The following is an 11,191-nucleotide window of genomic DNA, read 5'->3' as shown; positions in this document are numbered from 1 at the left end:
TTCCATTTAGGTAAATGTTATTGGTGCATTCCAGTTTCATTCAACTTCACAAAAACACACATGGTGGGTAAGCTGGATGCACTAAGGCATTAACAAGTGTGTGAGTGAATCTGTGTGTGCAGGGTGAGACCAGTCCAGGCGTTACTGGCACCCAGTCCATAGGGATTTTCCGCTGTGTGCCAGTAATTCTGTGTTGGTTCCAGATTCCAGATCCAGGGAGAAGAAGCTTCCTGAGATTTGAAGAACCACAGATATACCCTGCACAAGTTGCATTGCAATGCTCACTGCTATCTTGCACCTTGCCAACAGTCTTTTTTCATGTCTTGCACCTGAGTTAGATATCTACACTGATGGTTATGGTGGGATGGACTTAGGTACATTTCTGGCATATTGCTATCTTGGCAATGGAAAACACAGATGCGCCAGTGACACAAAAAAAAACTAGGCTGACGCCAACAGTCAATTGCAAATTGCTATCTTGGCGGTAAAATGTCAACACAGGTGCATGCCAAATGCAATGTATGACTCTGCTTGTTCCACACATATGGACTAAAACAGCTATCAAACTTTTACATCAAAATTAAACAGAATACAAAATAAAATAGGGCCCTAAAGATCCAATTTAATAAAAAAACAACTTTTATATCTTTGATATACTGTATAAACATTTTATAACCTGAATACTGAAAACATCAGATTGTGAATGTTTGTCAGTCATCCAATCAACAATGAATCCAATTACATGAACTCGGGAAATCTGATAATGGGAACAGTTCTGTTTTGCAACGAGCCAATAATGCAGTTTGGGTTTAATTCACATTTCATTGAGATAAAGGCAGTGGTGGCTGGCTAATGGCAAGCCTAGCTAGCAAGCAATAGTCGAAAAATTCATCCCTGCAAAAAAGTGTAATTGTCTTATTTAAAATGAATCAACTGTATATTTTCTTTGATAAGAATGGTTGGCTTACCAGGCATTGTAAGTGTAAAACTATTTTATTTATTTTTGAAACCTCAGTCTCACTTCCTAGAATTTGTACATTATTTTAAGCAATTTGCTCTCAATACTTGTGTCCAGATTTATAATATAAAATCAGGTAATTTCTTTTTAATTGCTTACCCCATTGGCAGATTTTTTTTATATTTCAATTTTTTAGTTTTGTTTTTTTGTTTGTTTGCAATGTGATCTTCCCAAAGTCACCTGGGCAAATTAGAGCAGGTGCATTGCAGAGGTATGTCTAGCAGTCAACAATCTCTCACCAAGAGGTACACTACCCAAACCCAGCCTTTTTATAGGGCAGTGAATGAAGCACTTTTATGCCCTCTTTTGACAAACTTGTGCAATATGATTTTTTTAAAGACTTCTCTGATTTATAAATGTTTCATGCCTCTATGCCTCGCATATTAACACGGCCATATGTCCAGCTCTGAACGTGATCTACGTCAGCAGAAGTACAGAAGTGGGGAACATCTGCCAGCCAGAAATCCACTCAGTTGTAGCTCGGCCAGCCAGCACCCCGCTGCTGGGGATGGGCATTTCTGGTCGCTTGGGAATTTCATGCCTAGAATGAGCAAAATCTCATAACGAAATCCTGCCTGACAACTGAATTAATACTCATTAGCAAAACCAGAGCTGGAGTCATCATCCACAGCAATTAGCGGCCTGAACAGGACAAGCAGATAGACGAGCACGAAGAAAATAAAGCAAGCGGTCGAGGAGTATTAGTCACTGGCAGGGTGAGTGAGAGACGAGCTGAATTATGAGTGTGGGGGGAGGAGGGGGGGGGGGGTGAGGAGGGGGTTGGTTGTGATGTCAGAAACGGTGTAAGGACCTTTTCCGTGGATAAGTACACACAATAATTAACCAGTGAAAGCCTCAGGCCATTCTGACTCAGATTTAGTGCTGAATATTTTCTTCTCAAGGACAGCGGTGAGACATCCACTTAACAAGCTCAAACGTTTCATTTGATTCGCTGTTAAGTGAAGGGTTAAGCCGAGTGTGCCCTCAGCGTGCATTCACTTAGCTTCCATGATGAAGTACCGAATTATAGAAAATATAGCGTGAGACAAAAAAAGGGAATGGGCCCCCTTTAGGCAAAGTGGAACAGGCAGGGACAAGAGGGAGTTAATTAAACGCGCTGAGAGGAAAGTTCACCGTTAAGAACATCCAACTTACTGCCCTGCTAGAGAACGGAGGCTGCATTGATTAGGCTGGAATGCGTTCGCTCTGCACACCTCCAGCAGTGTAGGCTAGATTGTGTGGATGAAAGACCTTGAAATGGAGAGGTGCAGGTGTGAATCATGTGTGTGGGCTTTGTAGTGGGCTTGCTCGCTTCTAAACTCCAAACAACCACAGGTTACGCAGTGCGTTATCTTAAAAATCTCAGCAGCTATTTTACAAGACCGTAGAGGCTCTTTAAGTAATGTCAGAGCTTAATGCAATTAAAGAGATAAATCTGTGAAAAAAGAGACAGCAGAGCATTTTCTTGACATGTTGGTGCTTTTTTTTCTATTTTTTGGCAAGTAAGCAATAAATAAGAATTGGACAGGGATGTACTGTATAATCTATAAGGAATTTCTTGATTAAACTGGTGGCCAATAAGAATAGAAAATCAGGTAAAAGCACATAGCAAATAAGAGACCACTTAATGATGAAGTTTTTTCTTGACCAAATTGAAAACTTCTGAAATATAATCAATCAAGAGGAAGATGGATGATCACAAGCCATCAAACCAAGCTATACTGCTTGAATTTGTGCACCAGGAGTGGCATAAAGTTATTCAAAAGTGTGAAAGACTGGTGGAGGAGAACATGCCAAGATGCATGAAAACTGTGATTAAAAAACAGGGTTATTCCACTAAATATTGATTTCTAAACTCTTAAAGGTTTATGAATATGAACTTGTTTTCTTTGCAAAGTCTGAAAGCTCTGAAATTTCTCATTTTTTGCAAATAAATGCTCTAAATGACAATATTTTTGTTTGGAATTTGGGAGAAATTTTGTCCGTAGTTTATAGAATAAAACAACAATGTTAGTTTTACTCAAACATATACCTATAAATACGAAAATCAGAGAAACTGATTCAGAAACTGAAATTTTCCAGAGATATAAGATAAGATAATTCTATATTAGTCCCACAGTGAGTAACTTCAGCTAAAAGGAATGATGTGTGGTAATGTTCCTTCATCACAAATTTAGTCATGAATCATTATTTCAGGAAATTATTCAGTGCATTGTGAAAATGCAAGTGTCGTCACAATTGAATTGGATTTGATTTTGATATGATTGTTGTATAATGGTGTGCTGACTAACATGCACTGTAATGGTTTATTTCCCAGATAGGGATACCCATTGGTGTAAGAACGAGGGGGATGGGGAGACATGTCCTACTCAGAGGTGTAGAAACTGGGGGATGGGAGGACATCCTACCCAACTTTAGGTAGATAGCATCAAAAGGAGAAACTGATTTTTTTGTGTAAGTGTAATATCCTGCAGCTTCACTGACCTCAGCTTTCACCAAATTGTAGCGTCTGGTTAGTTTGTGCCAGTTAGAGGTCAATGATGAGAGAAACGAATAGCAATGATGCCAGTATGATGCAATAACATACAAAGGGTTGTCGGAAAATACTCTGAAATATAAAGTAACCCTAGTCTAAAAATATTTGGACCTTATAGCTTAGACCATGGATCATGTCTAAAGCTACTTTTTGCTTTTAATACATTAGGGAGTTCCATCTTAGCTGCAGTGTAATCAGCATACACAGCTCTGAAAAAAATAAGAGACCACTTCAGTTTCTGAGTCAGTTTCTCTGATTTTGCTATTTATAGGTATATGTTTGAGTAAAATGAACATTGTTGTTTTATTCTATAAACTACTGACCACATTTCTCCAAAATTCTAAATAAAAATATTGTCATTTAGAGCATTTATTTGCAGAAAATGAGAAATGCCTGAAATAACAAAAAGATGCAGAGCTTTTAGAAATCAATATTTGGGGGAATAACTCTATTTTTAATCACAGTTTTTGTGCATCTTGGCATGTTCTCCTCCACCAATCCTACACACTGCTTTTGGATAACTTTATGCCACTCCTGGTGCAAAAATTCAAGCAGTTCAGCTTGGTTTGTTGACTTGTGATCATCCATCTTCCTCTTGATTATATTCCAGAAGTTTTCAATTTGGTAAACTTAAGGTGGTCTCTTATTTTTTTTCAAGAGTTGTATATTGTTGGGTTATACCATCTCTGGACAGACCTTTCTATTCAATTCTTTTGTCACACACTTTTATAAATATTTATTTTAATATTTTATTTTTTAAATGTTTATCTGTTGGATTTGAAATTCTATGCATGGTTCATCACGGTTCATTTCAATTACTTGACCCTTTATAATTACTCCATCAATCATCCGAATAATCTGTAGTTTATTCAATTACAACCTTAATCAATACTGACAGCTCCAAATGCAGAACATACACTGCACATATTTACAATACAAATAACATAATGAGCACTAGATCTGCTCAGAATTAGACTGCACCCCACACACACACCCTTCCTTGGGGACATGTGGCTGAGTGTGCACACACACACAGGGACAGTCTGTGCTGATGGTCCTGGGGCAGAGAGCAGAGCAGACAGTGATTAATTATGTTCGAATGGCCATGCGTAACTCAGCATCTGCTGCCTCTGAGGAACCTGGAGCACGAGTCGGTAACAATGTGGCCGTTTCAGACTATTAAATAGGGATGACCATATCCTCCTCTGAACTCTGTTCAACCCCCACTCCTCATCTAATGGCCCCAACCCCCCAGTAAAGTGCTTCACTCTGAAGATCTAACCTGTCCTGGAGGGCTTTGTGTGATCATGTAAATGTCTGTTAACACCCCCCTAAACACCAGAAGCACAAACGTCTATAAAGGGCAGCACTAGCAGTCATATAGACTGTAGACTGTAGAACATTACTGCCTACTGTTTTTGTTTTTACACATTTCTTTAGCTTTAAAATAAATTGTCATTCCCTTTTGTGTGATTCTTTCATTACAGCTCTGGAAAAAAAATATAAGACCACTTAATAATGATGTTTTCCTTGATTTTACCAAATTAAACCTAATTTAGAATAGAATTAAAAGGAAGATGGATGATCACAAGCCACCAAATCAAGATGAGCTGCTTGAATTTGTGCACAAGGAGTGGCATAAAGTTATCCAAAAGCAGTGTGTAAGACTAGTGGAGGAAAACTTTTTTGTTATTTCAACCATTTTTTTATTTTCTGCAAATAAATCCTCTAAATGACAATATTTCTATTTGAAAAATGTTGTCCATAGTTTATAAAAGAAACCAACAATGTTCATTTTAATTAAAACATACACCTATAAATAGAAAAATCAGACAAACTGATTTCCAGAGCTGTATATTGTAGTCAGTTACATGGATAACATAGCTAATGAGTATTGGCAGCTCATAGACTATAGAAAATATCATGCCTAAAATAATTAATACAGCACGACCTGTTTATACTGTAAACCCACTATTTGTCTACACAAGTATGTTTTATGTAAAAATTTATATTTCCAAGCATTAACTACTTTAAGTTAGATTATTATTTGTGGTCACATATACATTAAAATGGGATCTTTGCGTCAAATCAACTTCTGGCACCATATCTTTTCCATACTAGGTCTCTCTCACAGTTTCTGACACTCTGACACTTTCAGTGTGTAGCCACTCCCCAGGTTACATTAGGTAAATTGTAGATCATATATTATGGTGTAGGCTGTAACTCTGTAAGGCTGTGCTATACTGTTCAATTTAAAGCATTTTCTTTCTCCTTAAAGCATAATTTATATTTAACGACAATTATGTAAAAACCATAGATAAAAAAATAATGAATCTTAATCATTTTAGTTACTGATACTGATTTATAAAAGAAGAAGACACATCACAGAACAGATTACTGCAGTGTAACTGCATCATTAAATGTACTATTATTAAAACGTTTAAGTCATATTGTAGAATATTTTAACATAAATCCAGCAATATTGACAATATATGAATAAATTATTTTGTAGTGTACTTCAGAACAGGAATATAAATTACCAGTAAAGTTCCATTAATACAGATATTTTTTTTTTTAATATTTGATATTTGTTTCTGAATTTAAAGAAAAAATATACTTTTTTCAGAATTGCATTGCAGAGAACATATACATATATATATATATATATATATATATATATATATATATATATATATATATATATATATATATATATATATACATTTCTGAAAAACCCAATATGTGTGTAAACATATATTCTGAAAAAAAGCTTTTTTATGATTAAGTGGTGTAGAGGGTAGTGGGTAATGTTGCAAACATTAGTGTCTCCAATAACAGTGTAGTTACACATTAACAAATGAACATAATAACATAATAACAGTTAATAACTACTGGTGAAGAACGCATTGTTACAGCTTTATTACAGTTGTTACTGGCAGCCTCGGTTATGACAGTTATGAAGTTTCATTATGAGAAGATGGAGAAAAATGTCTGTTATGTCTAACTGCCCTTTATAAACGTGTAATTACATAATCTGTACAACTGTAATTAATGTGTAACAATGGGTACTTCGCCAGTAGTTACACTGTTATTACATGGATTGTTAATGTGTAACTGCACAGTTATAAGAGACCCTTATTCTAAAGTGGGACCTTGCCAACTACTCTAAATTGAATAAACACTTTGTTAGATTTTGGTAGAAAGTGTGTTTCTGGTCCAGTTTATCAAAAATAATTGAGACCAAAATTGTCAGATCTGCTTGGCCTAAAGCATAACACACCTCATTATTACTGAAACCTGTAATGAGCCTGCAGTCTGTGTTCATTCAGAGAGGGGTAATGGGAGGAGTTTATTGTGCTATTGAATTGAGGCCACAGACATCCATCCACTCGTCCACAAAGAGGACAGAAGCTCCAAGCAAATGGCCACACAAAGACAGGGCAGATCCCAGCAGTTTTATGGGCCTTGACGTATGCCAGGTTTTGTATTGAGGTTTGTATCTGAGGCGGACACTCTGGCCACAAAAGTGCGCCTGTCTCCCATATGACAAAATGGCATTATGGGTGATACAAATTAGCATTTTAATCAGCTTTAATCAGCTCATTTGCATGCTAAATTTGACCTTTTGTACTCTTTGCTTTGGTCTTGTCTACGTAAAATCAAACCTGAATTTATGAATACAAAAAAGTTTTTATTTAACATTACATGATATAAAGAAATTGGGTGCCAAGTGGTTCGTGTTTTTTTAAAGCACTGCCACTATGGCCGGGAGATCCCGGTCATGCAGCTTGCCATCAGCTGCCAGAGCCCTGAGAACACTAGGGCTGTAACATTACACAAATTCATGGTTCAGTTCGCACCACAGTTTGAACCTTAAGGTTCAGTTCAACGTACAAAGAACATACAAAGAACATAAGTGTAGACTATATTTCTTTACTATAATTTATATTAGTAATGAGGTGTGTTTTGCTTTAGGCCAAGCAGATCTGACCATTGTGGTCTCAATTATTTTTGATAAACTGGATCAGAAACACACTTTCTACCAAAATCTAACAAAGTGTTTATTCAATTTACAGTAGTTGGCAAGGTCCCACTTTACAATAAGGGTCTCTTATAACTGTGCAGTTACACATTAACAATCCATGTAATAACAGTGTAACTACTGGCAAATTGATAACCTCTGGATTATAATCAAGAGGAAGCTGGATGATCAAAAGCCATCAAACCAAGCTGAACTGCTTGATTTTTTGCACCAGCAGTGGCATAAAGTTATCCAGTTATCAGTGTGTAAGACTGGTGGAGGAGAACATGCCAAGATGCACGAAAACTTTGATTAAAAACCAGGGTTATCCCATCAAATATTGATTTCTGAACTCTTTATGAACATGATTTTTTTTTTTCTTTGCATTATTTGAGGTCTGAAAGCTCTGCATCTTTTTTGTTATTTCAGCCATTTCTCATTATCTACAAATAAATGCTCTAAATGACAATATTTTTATCAGGAATTTGGGAGAAATGTTGTCCATAGATTATAAAATAAAACAACAAATGTTCATTTTATTTAAACATATACCTATAAATAGCGAAATCAAAGAATTACAAATTTAATATGTTTGGTTTAAATGAATTAAATAAATATTTTCCTTTAAAGGCTTTGATTGAGTGGATGTAAAATAAAACTGAATATTCAGTGACGAACAACAGTGATGGCACACGAAATTCTGCAACCACCCAAAACATCCTCTGATCATTACAGCCTAAGATAAAGCTGGAAAGCTGTCTACAAACAGCGTTAATTAAACCTGTGGGAACTCAAAGAGTCACGTATGCATTCTCACTCCGGACTTCAACGCAGCCTACTAGAAATGTCAGCAGATTATGACCAGTATATTTAAAAATAATGACCCCTCAGGCAGAGGGAAGACACAAGGGGAGGAAAAAAGAAAGAGAAATTAGGTCTGATACCTAATAGGACATCACTACACTTGTAGTATCTCTCTTGGTCTGGAAAAAAAGAGTATTAGACATTTTAATCAGGTCCAATGAACCTTTCTCTTACAACTTACACAGTGTTGTGGGGAGTGTGCCTCCCTCCGCACAGGTCCCACTTTTTCCTCGGAGAGCGGGAGTCTGGAGCCCGTGGCTTTTTGCCTTGTCTGCTTTAATGAGAAAAAGATGGAGGGAGCAAGACACCCATCTCCATGGAGACCAATGAGATCCACAGCACTGGCCTCTCTCTCTGAGCAACCCTGAACCCTGCATCCTCTCCCTCTATACAAATTCACATTAGCCCTGAAGCTAAACCTGCAACACATGAACATGTTTATTTGGAATACAGAGTCAGGGTGTGGGTGATAAATGGCTCTGTATGTTTGCATATTTAATATGTGTAATAATAAAGTGTCCAGTAGTGTTCACAGTACGGTATAATATGTAATGCTGTCAAACTGGGCATGCAGTTATGTCTGTCAGTAGGCTCTCAGAAGCTAATTTTGGGTAGTTTACCCCTTGGTGAGAGATCACTGTCTGCTAGACATGCTACTACAATGCCTTCTATGACCTTTTTCCCAGTTTACAAACTTTAAAAAGGGGGTGCATCACTGAGAGTGAGAGAATCAGGATGGGTGTGTTGACGGATTTTCCGTCATCTAGGCCGTTCATCAGGCCACCTTTGTTTGCAGCTGTCTTTAGCAACAAATCTAGATTTTGAAAAAATATTAAGAGACCACTTAAAAAAAAGTATGAGTTTCTTTGATTTAACCAAATTGAAAACCTCTGGAATATAATCAAGAGGAAGATGGATGATCACAAGCCATCAAACCAAGCTGAACTGCTTAAATGTTTGCACCAGGAGTGGCATAAAGTTATCCAAAAACAGTGTGTAAGACTGGTGGAGGAGAACATGCCAAGATGCATGAAAACCATGATTAAAAAACAGGGTTATTCCACCAAATACTGTTTTGAACTCTTAAAACTTGAATATGAATATGAACTTTGCACTTTTGTTATTTCAGCCGTTTCTCATTATCTGCAAATAAATGCTGTAAATGGCAATATTTTTATCTGGAATTTGGGAGAAATGTTGTCTGTAGTTTATAAAATACAACAACAATGTTCATTTTACTCTAACATATACCTATAAATAGCAAAATCAGAGAAACTAATTCAGAAACTGAAGTGGTCTCCTATTTTTTTTTTTTTCAGAGCTGTAGGTTGCTATCTGCCAGATTCTATTTTTTTCAGCAGGATAATGCTTACCCACACAAAGCAAAGTGTTTTCCAGGAATGTCTTAAACAGATTACAACTTTTGGCAAAAAAATCGGCATTAGATCTTTATTATTGCAGTTTATGAAGAGGTTAAGTGTATGGTTGCCTTCCTTATAACTCCATCAAGATTGTTTTTACATGCAATACTGCACAGTGAAAGAGTGCACCACCACTTTTGATTTTCCAACAGGTTCTTGGCAGTCATGTGGGGTTGGTAAGTTACATTTTTACCATTGTACACTCAGTTATGATGGTAGCTATGCTCCACAGGGAAAAATTGCCTTAGGACTGGAATGTTAATGGTTCAATCCTCTGGACTGGGAGGAAGAGGGAGTGAAGGAACAGCTCATTGTCCTCCTTTAATTTTCATGGCTGAGGCACCCTTAAGTAAGCCCCCTAACCCCCATCTGCTCCCAGAGTGCTAGGGGTGGCCATCCACCAGCGTGTGTGTTTGTTTACTGCCAAGTATGGGTTAAATCCAGATGGTAAATCCCATTGTACTGCTAATATGATAACAATCTTCACCATAGAAACCACAAGCTGAAAATTCTTGGCTTTTTCCTGGCTGCCCCCTGCCTTGTGGATTGATTACTCTTCAGATCTTTAGACAGTTGTATAGAGGAGCCCGTAGTTGCTCAGTTCCTGATTTGAAAAGTCAGGGAATGTATAAACCTTGGAAATTTGATTAAGCTGTCAGTTCTTTAACTATAATTGATGACATGCTTCAGGCCTGATTTGCTAATCAAGACCTGAGACCTTGTCAAAACATCGGATCTAAACTCTGTTAAAGCTGATGTCACACTGATGACTTTGATTTATTTTATATATTATGAAAGAAAGAGTTGTTGAAAATGTTGTGTTTTATGTTTGATTATTTACAGAGGCTGTGTTCACTATGTGTCATTTCGCCAAGGGTGTTGAAATATTTGCATTTACCCTGATAATGAAAAAAACAGGCAACTTTCAATAGCATTTTTCTCTCTATTTTCAGTGTCTAACAATTACATTTCCCTGTGCTATTATTGGCATACTACCCTAATTTTCTACCAGGAATACATCATAGAGGGCATTAGCACCCACAGTAAACACCGTTACCGGCTGAGTCTGGCTAAAATTGTCTGTGAAAAACAATTCTGGCAGAAATCACATCTAATGACATGTGGTATATCAGTGTATTTTGTATACTACTTTCGGCAGTGCACTGTTATAATGAACTAAAAAAATCTGAACTAGGTTTTCAGACGCCATGACAAAAAGGCAAAACCCCAAAGTAGTGCACTCGGTAGTGAATAGGGCACATTTTTACACAGCTTAAGTGTTATGTTCAGAAAGGCTCTACAATTGCAGAAGGAAATGCAATGAAAAGTCT

The sequence above is a fragment of the Astyanax mexicanus genome, chromosome 3 (genome assembly GCF_023375975.1).
Source record: "Astyanax mexicanus isolate ESR-SI-001 chromosome 3, AstMex3_surface, whole genome shotgun sequence".
NCBI lineage: Eukaryota > Metazoa > Chordata > Actinopteri > Characiformes > Acestrorhamphidae > Astyanax > Astyanax mexicanus.
This window is presented reverse-complemented; position numbering follows the sequence as displayed.